Raw genomic sequence first — 19,039 nt, 5'->3', positions numbered from 1 at the left:
CATTGATGGGTCTGCTGCTCCCAGCGTGTCCCCTTTGATGTTTTGGCTCAATGATTAACAGCTCCGATTTCTGTGGCGAGCACGCCAAGCCTCTGCTGGCCGCATATTCTTCCACCAATATTCGCCGCTATCTGTAGTTTAACCGCCGTGGTTGCTCAGTGGCTATGGTGTTAGGCTGCTGAGCACGAGGTCGCGGGATTGAATCCCGGCCACGGCGGCCGCATTTCGATGGGGGCGAAATGCGAAAACACCCGTGTACTTAGATTTAGGTGCACGTTAAAGAACCCCAGGTGGTCAAAATTTCCGGAGTCCCCCACTACGGCGTGCCTCATAATCAGAAAGTGGTTTTGGCACGTAAAACCCCATATATTATTATTATTATCTGTAGTTTAAGTTCGATGGCTGCGTCACTCCCACTGTTAACCCAGATGTTGATATCATACGCGCACATGCTAAATTTAATCGATTTAATCTTATTGAAAGGACTTCTTCTTGGGCAAGTTGGTGCTTAGATTTCCTAGGTATACTTTGTGGCGCAAAATACATTTCTGGAAAAGGAACAGAAGAAAGGGAGACAGTGAAGCGCCAAACTACCAACTGTTTAATGACAGCCTGAACAAACGTATAGAAGAAAATACAACTTCCGCTCATGCGCAGATAGCCAAGGTGGGACAGAACAACGTGGTCATGATAACATACTTTGTATGAAGCACATTTCTGCGGAATATAATACGATAGATGTATCGCTGACACAATCAGACCCTTTCTTTTTAATATAAAACGCTTCCAACAACTCCCTTGCAGTTTGGTCCCTACTTCTGCCAAGAATCAATACTCGTTCAAAGCATGGTCTACAACCACAGGCTTTACAGTGCGCAGGAAGATGCGCGTTCTCACTCTTGCCGATGCTATTAGCGTGCTCCCTCAGTCTGTCATTAATGCAACGTCCCGTTTGTCCGACGTATGACTTGCCGCAATCTAGGGGTATTTCGTAGACCACCCCTTCGACGCAGTCTCTGAAATGTTTGGCGTGCTGCTTCTGGCAGCCCCGCGGCCCCTCGCGTGTGATCCGGGGGCACAATTGAGCTAACTTGTTGGGAGCGGAAAAGACAACCGGAATGCCATATCTGGTAGCAACCTTCTTGAGGTTATGGCTGTGGGAGTTCCTTCGGTCTACCGGGGCGCAGTCGTTGCTGTGCCTAAGGCTCCGGACTTATTCGCCATTGCGAGGAAAACCCCTCCCAAATGCCTGCCCCTCGACCGCGCGCCGTTTTCCCCGGGCGCCGCGACCGCGTCCCGCAACGTCATGCTACGCGGCCCTGCGATTGGGTCGTGGGGGCGTGACGTAGGGAAGAAGCCCCGACTGGGGACGATCGCCGTGCGCGGGGGAGTCGTGCTGCGAGAGGGACGAGCGCCGGTCACGAGAGGCAAGCTGCAAGGTACGTGAGCGACCAGCTATTTGTGTCCCCAACGCCCCGGCCTGGGGACGTTCACGTGCTTTGTCAGCTTGCGTAAGTGTGGCTTGCTGAGTGGCTCTGCGTTCCGCCCTTGCGGTAGTCGCAGGTGCTTAGTGCGTCACATTTTGCGTGTCCGAACCGTCGCAGACCATTGTCGGTGACGGGAAGCGCTAGGTAGCGTTTGCGAACGCATTTCGGCCCGCGCGCGCAAACCATTGTTCGACGCGGCGCGTAACCCGCCTTCCTCGCCATCGGGAACCGCGGGCGCCGAGTGTACTCCGTGTGTTTCGGTGCAAACTGGTACGTGTTGGCCATTTGCGATTAATAAACGCCTTAACTGTCCTGAACGCCTTGTGTTCCTGGGAGAGCGCCCATGCGTACGGCCAGAGCCGGCCAGGCCTTTCGGCTCGGTGCTCGAACCTGCGGTGGGTCTATCGCCGTACGCCGTCGTGCTGCGTCGTGAGGCTCCACTTCTCGGGGACCACTTGGCCACGCCGTGCGCGGAGACGTACAGTGAGCCCACATTTTGGCGCCCAACGTGGGGCAGTAACTGCCTTTGCATTGCTGCCGTGCGTAACGAGCCGGAGACCCTCTTGATCGGCTGGCCGTGCCATGTTTTCCAGCTTCAAGGAGTCGTCATTGTTGACAACTCTCGCGAATGTCGCCCTGTTCGATTACTCAGCCGATGCTGGTGTCGAGCGAGGAGGCACAGCTCAACTCCCAGAGCACGAAACACGGAGTGCAAGCTTAGTTGGCGCAAACCTACTAGATTCGCGTGATATGTCCACGCCGCTCCGCGACGGGCGTGGATCTCTCAATGCAGCGGTAAGCAACGATGAGCTTGCCGCCATGGAAGAGGGGAGACTGCCGCGAACCCCACCCGCATTGAGGAGCTACGCAGCTGTGGCCTCCACCGCCAACGGCGAGCGCGGAGGGAGTAGGGGGTTACCGCCTGCCGCTAGCACCGTTGTGCGAGGTGGCGAGGTAGCCTCGAGTCGCATAGGGTTGAGCGAGGTACCGCTAACCGAAATGAGGGGAGGGTTGCAGGTGCCCCAGCCTGCCCAAATGCCGCCTGCAGACGCTCCTGGTGAGACGAGCTCACCAGACGCGGGGGCGTTGCTTAGCGAAGCCACGCGACTAATTCAGTCCCTTTCGAGTGCCCTCCGGACTTCCTTGGAGTCGCCAAGGCACTCGCGGCCGGTGGTTAAGCTATCAGTGCCCACATATCGCGGTTACGCGGATGCGGTTAGTGTCACAGACTTCCTCGACAGTTTGGCGCACTATCAGGCGGCTGTGGGGCTTGATGACCGCGAAATGCTGGCTCGTGTTGTGCCCGTTGCTCTTACAGAGCGAGCAGCACAGTGGTACAGGCTTTCCGGCAACCGCGCAACGACGCTCGAAGATTTCAAGGCGGCTCTCCGCCAGGAATTTTTGCCTGTTGACTACCATCGTAGAATGCGGCGCGAGCTCGAGTTGCGGACACAGGCCCCGGACGAATCGCTCCTCGAGTATGTGCGAGCGATGGAGGAGCTGTTTCAGATGGCGGAGCCGACGGCCTCCAGCGACGAGAGAGTCGAGAGGGTGATAAGGCAGGCTCACCCAACTTTTGCGGCCTACCTGCGCGGAAGTCGGTTCCGTGATCTGGAGGACATGGCCGCCGAGGCCAAACGTATACAAGGCGACCTGCTGGCCATGCGTGCCTACCGCCCTCCACCGCCTGCAAGCGAGGCACTAGAGCCGCGCTGTGCGTGGACGGGAACTCTTTTTCATTCACGCCAACAGCAATCGCCCGCGCAGTCCACTTTTGCGGTGGGCTTTGAAAACCGGCAAGCTTGGGGAATCAGCGAACGCGCCTTGGATCCTCATGCGTACGCGCGGCGCGCGGCCAGTGCGGGGCTCACACGGTGCACATAAGGTACTACTTCTGGCTTTACTCGCTCCCTTTCCTTCGAGTGCGTTTTCCCACTCGCAGCAGTAGTTTTCAGCTTCTGTAGGAGGGACTCGACCACGGCATTTAAGACAAACTGAGGGTAGCCTGCTTTTTGAAGTCTCTCAAGTTGATGGAAAAAACTCGCCTGCATTACATGCACACATGACTTGCGCAGAGCCGATTCCAGGCAAAGTAAGGCGATTCCACGCTTCACAGTTTTAGAGTGCGCTGAGTCATATTGTAGCAATTCTTTTTTACCTCGAGGGAGGTACGCACAGCAAACGTGATCACTCTTAAGTGTTAGGTTAAGGTCTAAAAACTGCAACGAACTGTCCTTCGGAAGCTCGTTAGTAAAAGTAAGTCCTTTTGCGTTTGCTCTAAAAACATCCAAAAGCTGCTCAACCATTTCATGGCATGGCAAGGGGCATCTATTGTCAATAACAACTAAAAAATTGTCAACGTATCTAAAAACTTTAAGAACATTAGGATGAGATGAAGTGAAAACACATTGTAGTGCGTGGTCAAAGTAGGATAAAAAGATGCCACATAAAATGGGTGCTACACGTGAACCAATGCAGATGCCCTCTTTCTGCAAAAATATGCCATGTTCAAAAGTTACAAAGGTGCGGTTGAGATAAGCTTCCAAGAGGGAAACAAAATTCGAAGCCGACATTTCCATTTTAGACACAAAATTAGCTTCACCACTTTCGTCAATGCACTGCTTAACGGCTTTTAGAAGTTCAGTATGCGGAACCGAGTAAAAAGGGTCATTTACATCAACGGAGAACACATAGCCTATTTCTTGGCTGTCACGGAAATATTCAAAAACTTCATCCGAGTTTCTAGTCAAGAAAGGGTCATTGAGTTGAAGAAGCCGCAGGGATTTTAACAAAAAACTGCTGACTTGATATTGCCACGTATCCCGTTCACTAATAATCGTTCGAAACGGGACATCAACCTTATGGGTCTTGGCACTGAAGAAAGCTCGAAGAGAATCTTTTTTACTCTTTCTGATTTGTTTAACTAATCTTTCACAGCCAATTTCTTCACAGAACGAAGTCATGGTTTTCTTAACTTTTGATAAGCTGACTTTTACAGGCTTAAAATTCTTTTTGATTGCCTCTAATGCTTTTTCATTAAAGGTATGCCTAGGAAGAGCTACAAAAGCACCTTCCTTATCAGACTGCATTAGACAGAGTTCATTGTCTTTGAAAAAAGACACCACACGTTGCAGCATTCGCACCTGTCGACCAGTTCCGGCCTTGGGGGCAGCTCTCTGTAGGCTGTCTACACCATCTAGTAGGCAACGCTCGCGCTGTTCCTGGGGTGCTTTTCTTGCGACTTGCCGATTCCATGCCAGAAGCTCTTGCGCTGGAACCTGGGGCTCAAGTCCGTATTTCGGTCCCTTGTTAAGAAGGTTGACTATATCGTTTGGTATATTGGTTTCACCAATAACCACCAGTCTCTCTGTCCTCCTCTTCTTTGTGGTTACCGCGTTCACACTCCTGAGTAGGCAAGATAGCATACTGTTGCATGTGGTTTCTATGGCAGTACTCACCACGTTCCGGTAGTCTCTCAGTTTTCTTGCAGCAACCCACGCAGGGAAGTTGGTGTAGCACATGCATCTGAGAAGATCGTTGAAAAGCCGGATCTGACGGCCCAGCTCCGAACGTAGAATCCTGCATATTCTTTTGATGTGGCCCCAGGACGGAAACACAGAACCGAAGATAGCGGTGACTTCACGTGGTGGCAGTCCTTTTCTTATGCAGAAGCCTAGATAGCGCGCTTGGCATGTTGCTGCCACGAGCTTCCGAAGGACAGTTCGTTGCAGTTTTTAGACCTTAACCTAACACTTAAGAGTGATCACGTTTGCTGTGCGTACCTCCCTCGAGGTAAAAAAGAATTGCTACAATATGACTCAGCGCACTCTAAAACTGTGAAGCGTGGAATCGCCTTACTTTGCCTGGAATCGGCTCTGCGCAAGTCATGTGTGCATGTAATGCAGGCGAGTTTTTTCCATCAACTTGAGAGACTTCAAAAAGCAGGCTACCCTCAGTCTGTCTTAAATGCCGTGGTCGAGTCCCTCCTACAGAAGCTGAAAACTACTGCTGCGAGTGGGAAAACGCACTCGAAGGAAAGGGAGCGAGTAAAGCCAGAAGTAGTACCTTATGTGCACCGTGTGAGCCATAACCTCAAGAAGGTTGCTACCAGATATGGCATTCCGGTTGTCTTTTCCGCTCCCAACAAGTTAGCTCAATTGTGCCCCCGGATCACACGCGAGGGGCCGCGGGGCTGCCAGAAGCAGCACGCCAAACATTTCAGAGACTGCGTCGAAGGGGTGGTCTACGAAATACCCCTAGATTGCGGCAAGTCATACGTCGGACAAACGGGACGTTGCATTAATGACAGACTGAGGGAGCACGCTAATAGCATCGGCAAGAGTGAGAACGCGCATCTTCCTGCGCACTGTAAAGCCTGTGGTTGTAGACCATGCTTTGAACGAGTATTGATTCTTGGCAGAAGTAGGGACCAAACTGCAAGGGAGTTGTTGGAAGCGTTTTATATTAAAAAGAAAGGGTCTGATTGTGTCAGCGATACATCTATCGTATTATATTCCGCAGAAATGTGCTTCATACAAAGTATGTTATCATGACCACGTTGTTCTGTCCCACCTTGGCTATCTGCGCATGAGCGGAAGCTGTATTTTCTTCTATACGTTTGTTCAGGCTGTCATTAAACAGTTGGTAGTTTGGCGCTTCACTGTCTCCCTTTCTTCTGTCCCTTTTCCAGAAATGTATTTTGCGCCACAAAGTATACCTAGGAAATCTAAGCACCAACTTGCCCAAGAAGAAGTCCTTTTGGAACATCTTTCTCGTACAGTGGGCTCCGGGTCTCTCTTCCCCGGCAATTCTTCGTCAAGGCTTCCCGATGTGAACAAGGTGACACGGAACATCGTGGCAGCAACATGCCAAGCGCGCTATCTAGGCTTCTGCATAAGAAAAGGACTGCCACCACGTGAAGTCACCGCTATCTTCGGTTCTGTGTTTCCGTCCTGGGGCCACATCAAAAGAATATGCAGGATTCTACGTTCGGAGCTGGGCCGTCAGATCCGGCTTTTCAACGATCTTCTCAGATGCATGTGCTACACCAACTTCCCTGCGTGGGTTGCTGCAAGAAAACTGAGAGACTACCGGAACGTGGTGAGTACTGCCATAGAAACCACATGCAACAGTATGCTATCTTGCCTACTCAGGAGTGTGAACGCGGTAACCACAAAGAAGAGGAGGACAGAGAGACTGGTGGTTATTGGTGAAACCAATATACCAAACGATATAGTCAACCTTCTTAACAAGGGACCGAAATACGGACTTGAGCCCCAGGTTCCAGCGCAAGAGCTTCTGGCATGGAATCGGCAAGTCGCAAGAAAAGCACCCCAGGAACAGCGCGAGCGTTGCCTACTAGATGGTGTAGGCAGCCTACAGAGAGCTGCCCCCAAGGCCGGAACTGGTCGACAGGTGCGAATGCTGCAACGTGTGGTGTCTTTTTTCAAAGACAATGAACTCTGTCTAATGCAGTCTGATAAGGAAGGTGCTTTTGTAGCTCTTCCTAGGCATACCTTTAATGAAAAAGCATTAGAGGCAATCAAAAAGAATTTTAAGCCTGTAAAAGTCAGCTTATCAAAAGTTAAGAAAACCATGACTTCGTTCTGTGAAGAAATTGGCTGTGAAAGATTAGTTAAACAAATCAGAAAGAGTAAAAAAGATTCTCTTCGAGCTTTCTTCAGTGCCAAGACCCATAAGGTTGATGTCCCGTTTCGAACGATTATTAGTGAACGGGATACGTGGCAATATCAAGTCAGCAGTTTTTTGTTAAAATCCCTGCGGCTTCTTCAACTCAATGACCCTTTCTTGACTAGAAACTCGGATGAAGTTTTTGAATATTTCCGTGACAGCCAAGAAATAGGCTATGTGTTCTCCGTTGATGTAAATGACCTTTTTTACTCGGTTCCGCATACTGAACTTCTAAAAGCCGTTAAGCAGTGCATTGACGAAAGTGGTGAAGTTAATTTTGTGTCTAAAATGGAAATGTCGGCTTCGAATTTTGTTTCCCTCTTGGAAGCTTATCTCAACCGCACCTTTGTAACTTTTGAACATGGCATATTTTTGCAGAAAGAGGGCATCTGCATTGGTTCACGTGTAGCACCCATTTTATGTGACATCTTTTTATCCTACTTTGACCACGCACTACAATGTGTTTTCACTTCATCTCATCCTAATGTTCTTAAAGTTTTTAGATACGTTGACGATTTTTTAGTTGTTATTGACAATAGATGCCCCTTGCCATGCCATGAAATGGTTGAGCAGCTTTTGGATGTTTTTAGAGCAAACGCAAAAGGACTTACTTTTACTAACGAGCTTCCGAAGGACAGTTCGTTGCAGTTTTTAGACCTTAACCTAACACTTAAGAGTGATCACGTTTGCTGTGCGTACCTCCCTCGAGGTAAAAAAGAATTGCTACAATATGACTCAGCGCACTCTAAAACTGTGAAGCGTGGAATCGCCTTACTTTGCCTGGAATCGGCTCTGTGCAAGTCATGTGTGCATGTAATGCAGGCGAGTTTTTTCCATCAACTTGAGAGACTTCAAAAAGCAGGCTACCCTCAGTCTGTCTTAAATGCCGTGGTCGAGTCCCTCCTACAGAAGCTGAAAACTACTGCTGCGAGTGGGAAAACGCACTCGAAGGAAAGGGAGCGAGTAAAGCCAGAAGTAGTACCTTATGTGCACCGTGTGAGCCATAACCTCAAGAAGGTTGCTACCAGATATGGCATTCCGGTTGTCTTTTCCGCTCCCAACAAGTTAGCTCAATTGTGCCCCCGGATCACACGCGAGGGGCCGCGGGGCTGCCAGAAGCAGCACGCCAAACATTTCAGAGACTGCGTCGAAGGGGTGGTCTACGAAATACCCCTAGATTGCGGCAAGTCATACGTCGGACAAACGGGACGTTGCATTAATGACAGACTGAGGGAGCACGCTAATAGCATCGGCAAGAGTGAGAACGCGCATCTTCCTGCGCACTGTAAAGCCTGTGGTTGTAGACCATGCTTTGAACGAGTATTGATTCTTGGCAGAAGTAGGGACCAAACTGCAAGGGAGTTGTTGGAAGCGTTTTATATTAAAAAGAAAGGGTCTGATTGTGTCAGCGATACATCTATCGTATTATATTCCGCAGAAATGTGCTTCATACAAAGTATGTTATCATGACCACGTTGTTCTGTCCCACCTTGGCTATCTGCGCATGAGCGGAAGTTGTATTTTCTTCTATACGTTTGTTCAGGCTGTCATTAAACAGTTGGTAGTTTGGCGCTTCACTGTCTCCCTTTCTTCTGTCCCTTTTCCAGAAATGTATTTTGCGCCACAAAGTATACCTAGGTAATCTTATTGAGTTCCGCCGGGAGACCCCTCATCACAATGTTGAATAGGAAGGGTGATAGCACCGACCCTTGCGGGGTTCCCTTGCTCCCAAGTGTGATGGGAGGGGATTTTACATCCAGAAATTTTATATTCGCCTCCCTCTGTGACAGAAAGTCTTTGACGTATGCATATACCCTGTGTCCCACACCTACCTCTTCGAGGCCTACCAAGATAGCCTTATGGCTAACGTTGTCAAATGCCTTGGTGATGTCGAGACCTAGGATCGTCCTGGTGTCAGTTGAGTCGTATCGGTCTAGGATATCATGCTTACGCCTGAGCATGACATCTTGTGTACTGAGCCCTGGCCTGAATCCAACCATTTCATGCGGCCAGAGATCATTCTCCTCCATGTACCTGGTCAGTCTCGTTTGAACAACATGCTCCATTAATTTCCCTACACACGAGGTGAGGGAGATTGGTCGCATGTTGTTCAAGCAGGGTACTTTGCCTGGGCTTGGGAATAAAGACTACGTCCACCTGTTTCCATGTTTTTGGGAGTTCTCCTTTCTCCCACACCTGGTTCATGAATTTGGTTAATGCAATGATGGACTCATCGTCTAGATTCCTAAGAGCTGTGTTTGTTATCCCGTCCGGACCGGGGGCCGATCTCTTTCTGAGGTTATTAATCTCTGCTCTAACCTTTGTCGTGGTGATGGGGGCATCGAGATCTGGATTGGGAGGTCCCTCGTAGTCCCTAAACACCTCGCTCTCTGCTTTTCTAAGATATGTCTCTTGGAGCTCGCTAATGAGCTCGGCATCTGTGCCAACAAAGCCATGCCTCGCTCTCACCTGGTTTGTACTAGCTTGCATTTTTGATTTACTATGGTCGATTAGATGTCTGAGAAGGCTCCATGTTTTGGAGAGACTCATATTGGCTTCCATCTCATCGCACTTGCTGTACCAATTCTGCTCGTTGAGCTTAATCGCATATGTTTCTATTTCTTTGTTGAGTCTGGCTAGTTCGCGCCTGATATTCATGTTCCATCTTTGTGCCTTGAGTCTTTTCTCCAGGTTACTCTTTCTGCTCCACATGTTCAGCAGTTTGCTGTCTAGTGCTGGGGGTGCGTCCTCATCCTCTATAGTTGTTATCGCTTCCCCTATATGCGTTTTAAGGATGTGTGTCCACTCGTCGATATTGTAGATATCGTCCGGCAGTGAGGCCTCATTTCTTATCTCTCTCAATTTATCCCACTCCGTTAATTTCGGTTGTTTGATGAGGCGTGTTTGGACGCCTTTTCCTAGCGTGAGCGAAATAATAAAGTGGTCGCTGCCTAGATTTTGTCCTGTGCTTTTCCATGTTACTGTTCCCGCCATATGGCTTATCGTGATGTCGGGTGCAGTGTCCCTCGTTATACTGTTGCCTGTGCGCGTAGGGACGCATGGGTCAGTATGTAGAGTAAGCCCTAGCGTTTGTATATCTTCCCATATTCGTCTGCCTTTGGGGTCCCTGTATGTATATCCCCATTCCTCGTGAGCCGCGTTGAAGTCTCCCATAATGATGAGAGGTCTCCCATCTGCGGCTTTGAGTGCTTTGTGGAATAAAGTAATGAATTTAATTTTCTTTTGCTTGAGTGTGCTGTACACATTCAGCAGGAATATGCTATCTCTATTTTTTCTTCCGTGTGATAATCTCAACGAGAACAGCCTCTGCCTCGCTGGGGGAGACATCATGGACAATGGTTGCAATGTTTCGCTTTACGAAGGTGGCGACTCGGCATTTATCCCCCTTGCCGCTGTCAAAGCTTTGGTAACCCGATAATCTAACAGGGGCCTTTTCCGTTTCCTGCACGACTGTGACTACGGGTGCTTCCTGTTGCAGCTCGAGGTATTGTTGCAGCAACGCTCTTTTCCTCAATTCCACTGCCAGAATGTGGAGGTATTTTTCTAAACCGATTTTTTATCCATTTCTATTAAGAATCGCTTCTATGGCGCCGATTTTCTCGCACAGCCTGGCTATTGTCGTGCCTAAGGTATCCATCGACGTGCTTAGGGCGTCTATCTTGCAAGATTGTTGGTTCACTTGCGCCTGTAATAGCGCGACTGCTCCTTTCTGTAGCTATCCTGCTTTCATGGTTTCGTTCTCCTTGTCCATTTTCATCAGCCACGTTTCAATTTTCTTTTGCTGCAGCTCGCCAGCGGGTCGGTCTCCCCCGCCTTACGTTTGGAAGGGGGTTGTCTCGTAAAATCAACATTCATATCCTCTTCCTCCTGACCAGATGCAGCTGGCACAGGAGCAGGAGGAGTGATGTGGGTGTTGCATTTTTTGGGAGCCTCTGCAGGTACCTTCTCTGTTTTTAGCGCGCTCAGGTGATTTTGGGTTTCCCTCAGCAATCGTTCTAACCTCATGTTTGCTTTCTTCTGCTTCTGTGATTGGCTGGCGGAGTAACACAACTCCGTGCGGTCCGTGTGCCTTTGTTCCCAACTGCTGTTTTTTTTAAGTTCTATTCTACTAAAGTAATCTTTATTTTACACTTTCGCTTCTTTATTTGTTCTTGGCAGTGTTCTTCCTGCGCGAGCCCATTGGACGTGGTTCTTTGTTTGCCAAGTAAAGGAGAGGTGCATCGCGCAGGCGTACCTCTAAAATACACTTTATTTCGTTTCTCTGTTGTGGGTCTGCGCGTTTTTATGGCGAATGGTGGGCGTTATTCACATTTGTACTAGTAAAGGTACCCCCCCCCCCTTCATTTGCATAGAAAAGTTACCTTATGTCGCCCCCCCCCCCCCTCCCCCCGAAAAAAAATCCTGGGTACGTGCCTGCGTGGAAGACATCACCTAATAGCGCTTCAACATGCGCATTTTGTATGTGGCTGCTATCCGCTAAAGTTGGTGCAGGACAAAGCCGTTCCACACCACGTAGCTAACGTAGCACGGCCAGATTGGAGCACACGAGCGCCAACGCGCACTCCAGTCCTGTCGTGCACATTGCAAACATTCCGCGTAGCTGCGTCTGCTGCGCTTGGCCTCCAAACTCGAAGGCTATGTGCTGCGCCGCTTAGGTACCGCGACCGTCATGGGGTGCCGCGACGAGCCCTCTTGCCGGCGAAACGCTGTGAGAACCACGTGCTCCGATTGGTTGCTGTGGGTCATAGAGTTTCTTACAATAATTACTGTATGAATCTCTATGCTGTGAGTGACAGGCGCATGGCCACGCGATAGAGATCAGTGGGCAGAGAGCCCATCTCGCGTCGATAGAGCGTGGCCCGCACGCCTTAACTGAGGAGAGAGAGAGAGGTCAAGCCTACTGGCGACTTCATATAGGCGCGCTTGAGGATCCGCTCTTGGATGCCCGGGTCCGAGCTGTGCAGCAGGGTGTCCCGGTCATCTGGAAGCGGGATTTCCTCTAATTCTGGAGGTGGGGGATCTTCCTTGCATCCCCAGAGTATATGGTTGAGCGTAGCTCTCTCATCGCACAGTATTCAATCAAGAGAAAATTGTGATGGAAAGGTATGGGAGAGAACTACCGGGTTAGGGAAGGAGTTTGTTTGCAGTCTCCTCCAGGTGATTTCGTGCTCTTTATTGAGCTTATTATGTGGGGGCGGAAACCTCCTTCGTTCAAGGCGGAAGTGGTAGGTTAGATTGTGAAATGAAATTAGGCTATCCGTGGCTGTCGTCAGAGCGGAAGTGCCCACGCCCGCCCGACTAAACCTCGGGCTGTTTGATGAGCCGCCTCGTTTGAACCAGGGTTGCCAGAATGCGCCGGTACCCAAATCATTCAATATCCCTATCTTGGGAGGTGATCTTACTAAGAATATTAAGAGTGGATTCAGCAATTCTGCCCCGGGCAAAATTGTGTATGGCCGTCTTGGAATCACTGAATATCTGACTGTGAATTTGTGGTGGCGAAAGCGATGGCCGCCTCCTCAGCCATTGCGGATGTGCGTACACGGATGGAGGCGGAAAGGCGGAATCCCTGCCACTGCGAATGCTCTCTTCGGAGCTAGATATTCAGCCGCATCGACGTAGATTACACCCGGTTACTGTTTATATGCCTTATGGATTGCCAGAGCTCTGGTAATCCTGCTACCCTCGTGGTGCACGGAATGCATATTTTTGGGAAGAGGTTTAATGATGAGCCGTTTCCTGATTGGGTGTGGGTAGGTCTTTTGGTTCATCTATTCGTGGTTCTACGTTTTCGTCTAGTTTGGCGAAGATACTTCTGCCTGTTTTAGTTTTCGTGAGCCTCGCCATCTGTGTGATGATGTGGGCGGCGCAGAGTTCTTCGAGCGCGTTATGAATGCCGAGTTGGAGAAATTTTTCTGTAGATGTATAGTGGGGTAACCCTGATGCCGCTGTGAATACTTATCTGATTAGGCACTCAAGTTTCGTCTTTTCTGCAGCCTAGAGCTGTAGGTAGGGCACCGAGTAGGTGAAGCGGCTAAGAACAAAGGCCGGCACTAATCTGTACAGGTCCTTCTCCTTCATGCCTTTTCTCCTGTTTGCAATCCGTTTGATTAGACGGATTATCTGATGGGTGGAGGCAGAAAGCATGTTGATGGTTTCGGCGTTCTTGCCATTGCTCTGGATGAATAGACCCAATACCCTAAGTGTCTGGACTTCTGGTATGGGCTGGCCTCTAACATTAACTGTGATAGGTATGGGAGCTTGGTGTGCCCGCCTATCTCTGACCTTACCTCGAATGACAAGGAGTTCAGATTTAGGCTGCCAGCAGGTGAGTCCTGCTTGTACTGCGTAACTTTCTACTTGATCAACTGCCAATTGGAGAGTTGCCTCGATTTCCGCATCGTTGCCTTAATTGCTCCAGAGAGTGATATCATCGGCGTAGAGGGTGCGATTCAAATTTGGAATTTCGGCAAGTATACCTGGAAGACGGATGAGCGCTAAACTGAATAGAAATAGTGAAACGACCGAGCCTTATAGAGTACCCTATGTGCCTAACGTTATCGGGGCGGTTGTTATGTTTCCTATTGTTATAACGGCTGCGCGTTTGAAGAGAAATGATCGAATATAATTGTAAGTTTTGATGCCGGGGTTAATATTACTTTGATTTCCAAGGGTTATTCTGTGTGAGAAGTTGTCAAAGGCCTTATTTAAGTCAAGGCCCAGAACAGCTCTGGTATGTTTTGTTTTTTTCTCTGTCGATGATGTCCCGTTTAAGATGAATCATGACATCATGGGTGGATAAATTTGCCTTGAAACCAATTATTGTGTCTGGATGAGGGCCTTGTCCTCAGCGTAGTTCTGAAGACTATTAAGGATAAAATGCTCCATTAGCTTGCCAAGACAAGAGGTTAGAGAGATGGGCCTCAAATTTTCTAGCGCTAGCTTTTTGCCAGGCTTGGGGATGAAAGTAATTGTGGCATGTTTCCAGCTTTGCGGGAAGGTGCCTGATTTCCACTGATGGTTGAGGAAATTCGTTATTGCGATAATAGACTTAGGGTCCAAATTTTGGAGAAGCTTATTAGTTACTCCGTCCGCTCCAGGTGCTGAGCCTGTGCGGAGTTGGCCTATCGCGTTCCACACTTCTGCGTCCTCGATATCCCTGTCTAGATACGCATTGTCCAATCAGGCGTAGTCTGGCAGCGATCCATTGCCTGTGGTGTTTACATATCGCTGTTGAAGTTCATTAATGAGTGTGTCCTGTGTACACGGTACTGGTGTATAAGTCGAGCCAATTTATCTTTTTGGGCTGATTTAGTGGTACTAGGGTCTATAGGAGGTGCCTGAGTAGGAGCCACGTCTTCTTGGTTCCTAATTATCCAGTCATGCTATCGCAAATTCGGCCCCATTGTTGTTTTTCCAATTCAAGGGTATACTGTTATATCTCCCTTTCTAAGTGAACAATTTTCACACGGAGTGTCCTATTGAAGCGCTGTGTTTTCCAGCGTTTGAGAAGGCTGCAGTGGCGTGCGCCTCCCACATGTATAGTAATTTACTGTCCGTGGTGTGTTGCTCTTCAGATGCAGGTGCCATCGAGGTGGCACATTCTACATCCGAGGCAAGATCGGAGATCAAATTTTCCAGATTAGGTATATCGGTTGGAGAGGCTTGCTCCCGAATTTTGCGAAATTTGTCCCAATCCGTGATTTTGGAGGTGCTTCTGAGGGGGGGGAGGGGGGGGGGTTGGCTTGTATTTGGAAAGTGGTTGGAATGACATAATGATCGCTGCCAAGTGAGATACCTGTGTTGGACCATCGAATATCCCGCATGCTTCTGCGCAGTGTGAAGTCTGGATATGTATCGAGACTGACACTGTTGCCTATTCTGGTGGCAATTGGCACGTCATTGAGAAAAGAGAGGCCAATATTTTGTGCTGCAATCCAAATTTTGGTTCCTTTGGTATTGCATTTTCCGTAGCCCCATGCGGTATGTTGGGCATTAAAGTCTCCCACTATAAGGAGTTTGGCTCTTCCTGCTATTCTAGAAACCTTCTGAATCAGACCTGGAGGCTCAGTGCCTTTGTCCCTAGGCAAACTGTATAGATTGAGGACAAAGCAACTAATGCTTTCCTTACCCTGTGGAAGGATTTCGATGAGTGTATGAGGTACTGTTGTTCCGTCTATGTTGTGCTGAATTGTTACCATATTTCTCTCTGAATGAGAATTGCAGTGGATGGGAGTCGTCCTCTGCGGTCATCAATGGGAGACTGGAAAACCTTATAGCCAGGTAATTTTACGACGGCGTTAGTTTCTTGAAGGTATATAATGTCGGGAGATTTTTGAAGGCTTTGGATGTGGAACTGCATGTTCGATTTTTCGTTTCGATATCCCCTGCAGTTCCACTGCCATACCTGAATTGCCCGGGTGCGCCGAGCCATGTTGGCTGGGGGGCGGGAGTACTAAGCGTGGGGGTTGAATTACCTGTGCTGGAAGCGGGGTTTGCACTGGTTGAAGGGATTCAAGTCGTTGCATGATTTGCGAGTGAAAGCTGAGAAACATGTTTTCAACTTTCTCCTCAAGCTGTTTGACGTAACTGATACATTTGGCATCGACTTTTGGCATGGTTACAGATTTAGATGAGGGTTCCTTATCTGAAGGGGCTTCCGCCATCTTCTTGGCTTGGGGGTTCCCTATCGGAGGTTGCAGGGCGTTTGAGCCCATTGCTGCTGCCCGTAGTGTCCATGGTTTGGTAGTCCATGGTCCTAGGGCGCGGGTTACCAACGCAGAATTCTGGCGGATTGGCGAATAGGTTGCTGAATTTAACTTGGACTAAGCACGTTGAATATGTTACAGCGAAAGCCTGTAGAATGCTAAATTTTGTTAAACGCAACTTCTGGTTAGCTCCTCCCAAAATTAAAGAACTACTTTATATTTCGAACGTAAGACCCATATTAGAGTATGCCTGTATGGCCCTGGACCTGCAAACCAAAACTCTGTCTAATATGCTTGAGTATGTACAAAACCGCGCAGCCCGTTTTGTGTGTAATAACTATGATTTTACTTCTAGTATTACAGCACTTAAGGATAACTTGGGGTGGGAATTATTAAGCACACGCAGACAAAACATGAGATTAGAAATGCTTTTTAAAATTTATTTCGGTATGGTTAAAATAGATAGGGAAACTTACCTTTTACCTCCTCATTTCTTATCTCACAGAAGGGATCACTCTTTAAAAATAAGAAAACTTATTTGTAGAACAAACGTCTTCAAGCATTCATTTTTTCCACATACAATATCACAGTGGAATCAGCTACCGCAGGAAATTGCTGATTGTCGCACTGAAGCATCATTCAGAGCATTTCTGCTGAACTTGTAGCGGCGTAAACTTTTCTATTGTGTTATTTTTTGGTTGACCAGTTCTGTATTTTGTCGAGCTTATGTACACTGTGTATTCCCCCCTGCAATAATGCCTTCGGGCGCTGCAGCTACTTAAAATAAATAAATAAATAAATAAATAAATAAATAAATAAATAAATAGTGGTAGCCTGATTAGCTGCTATCCACTGATTCATAGAGTCAAGGCACTTATTTATGTTTCGAATGGCCTGCAGAATTTCCTCAAAAGGGGAGTCAATTTTATCTTTTTCCTGCTTCCGGGACATGTCTTGGGGAACCCTGCAATGGCTACCCAGCTCACCTGTTTCTCGGTCTTTCTTGTGTCTTCCCGTCCCTTGCTGTAACCACTTTTCGCGGGAAGGAGATCGCGACCTTCCGCGTAGAGGTGGAAACGAGCTGGAGCGGTCACGGACAGCGTACTGCGTTCCTTGTTCACTCGTCTTGTCTTGGTATTGATTCGCGTCGTGGTCCAGCTTTGGAGTTCCGGTTCTTCGGCGCAGTGGGCTTAAGTTGATCGGCGAAGCTGTACTTGCAGTTTTTGCTCCCTGTTGCATGTGTGCCTCCACAAAAATGCACTTATAGTGCAGTGGGGTGGCTCGTCAGGGCCTGGCGGTGGGTGTTGTTCGCCGTAGCTGTGGCACAGCTGCTGCTGCGGCTTGCTGCAGACACCAGCGCGGTGTCCAATCATGCGGCAATTAAAGAATGTCTCGACTTTTTCTCGGTCTTTATGGCACTCTAACAATGCCGACCCGTGGTAAAGTTCGAAAGGCACAGATTTGCCGGCAAGTGTGACAAAAACGGAACGAGCTTTGCCAATCCTTCGTGCAGAAATTATTGGCAATTCCAGGTTGCGACTTATTACAGCGTCCAGCACTTCATCGGGCATTTCTCCCCGGTGATAGGCTCCGTAGATAATACCCTTGGAAGACTCGACGGGTGATGGAACATATGCCATAGTCGGAAAATCCTTGCTTTCCAGATTGACGGATTGCAAACGGCGATAACTGCTCAAACGGTCGGGATTCTTGGTGCCGATAGTGATCGTGTTGTTGTATGAGTTGAACACAATTTTCCTTTATTACGAGTACAGGGTCTATATTCACTGAGATGGCGATTGCCCGATGAACTGCTCTTGGGCTGTAAGCCTGAAGCTCAAAGCCTCTTGGTCGCACGACTACGTTATGGTAGTCTGCCGGAAGGCGAGGAAGGGTGGCCCTGCGAGTGCGTATAGAGGTGACTTACTGGCGGCGGAGGATATTTCGGAGGCGCCTTTGATGAGCTTGAATCATGTGGCGTCCATCTTGGCGTTGCTTCTTCCAGCCGCGGGTGGATTGCCTGGATCCGATGTGGCTGTACTTCTGGTGGTGTCACAGGACTCGTTCGCTGCCCTCTTCCGAGAGCTGTTCCGGGGAGACGTCTTCACCAGCAACGGAGTATTCCATTCTTATCTTAAAGGGCTTGCGTTAGGGCGGTGTTGCTGAGGGACGTCGGAGGACGCTAGGTCTAACACGACCCAGCGTTCCCGTACACTTGGCGATGCAAAAAAAAAAAAAACCGCTAAAGTGATCAGTGGATAACCCACCTGCACAAAAATTGGCTTCGACAGTCGGGGAGCACTGTCCGATATCATCACGTCATGGGAACAATTGCCTATATGGCGAGTAACGGGCCTCGAGCAGGATCGAAGAGCGGAGCGTATAAAAACACGTCCGCTCGCTCCAGAGCGTCACGAGCGTCTCTTAACCGAGGGGGAAAAAAATCACCAACTCTTTAATGCAAAATTTGAGCGCGGCTCTACGTGTTTTCATTTCGCGGTACACTGGCTGGCGCGGTCAGTCTGTCTCATGTGGCACGTTGCAAACGGAGCGAAGTGTGGCGCGACTGCTTCGCTAATCGGGAGATCGCGAGAGGCAGCTCGTGGATGACGTGTGGGCGCGATTCACAGCAGCTGACACGCAGACACGCAAACAAAGCTCCGCTCATGCTGCGCTTTGTTTCCGTACAGACGATGAGCGCTACTCTGGCGTCATCTCGTAGCCATCGTCGCCGCAAAGCCAGTTTTCCGCGGCACGCTTTTCACACGCTTTCGCCATACCCCCTCCTCCGCTTTCCGCCTCGCGTTCTCTTTGCTATCGCCGTCTTTCATCTGCTGCGATCGTCGTTCGCTTTCATCCTTCGCCGTGCTCGGTTACGAGGGACAACGCCGATGCTCGCCGCAGGAACAGACACCGAATAGCTGCGCTCTAAAATGAAAGAAAATGTCCCACTTCCTTAGGCAGCCCCGGGGCCCTGCCCCTTTGTAGAGTTACTGTTTGGACTCCCTTTAGAGCCTATATCTCTAAAGGGCAACAGTAACTATACAGTAACTTTACTCCTTTGCAACTTCCAGCGCGCAAGTGGAGACCAAAGGAGATAGAAAGCCGCGCATTAGTGCCACAACTACCTCC

Source organism: Dermacentor andersoni, chromosome 4, assembly GCF_023375885.2.
Source record: "Dermacentor andersoni chromosome 4, qqDerAnde1_hic_scaffold, whole genome shotgun sequence".
Classification (NCBI taxonomy): domain Eukaryota; kingdom Metazoa; phylum Arthropoda; class Arachnida; order Ixodida; family Ixodidae; genus Dermacentor; species Dermacentor andersoni.
This window is presented reverse-complemented; position numbering follows the sequence as displayed.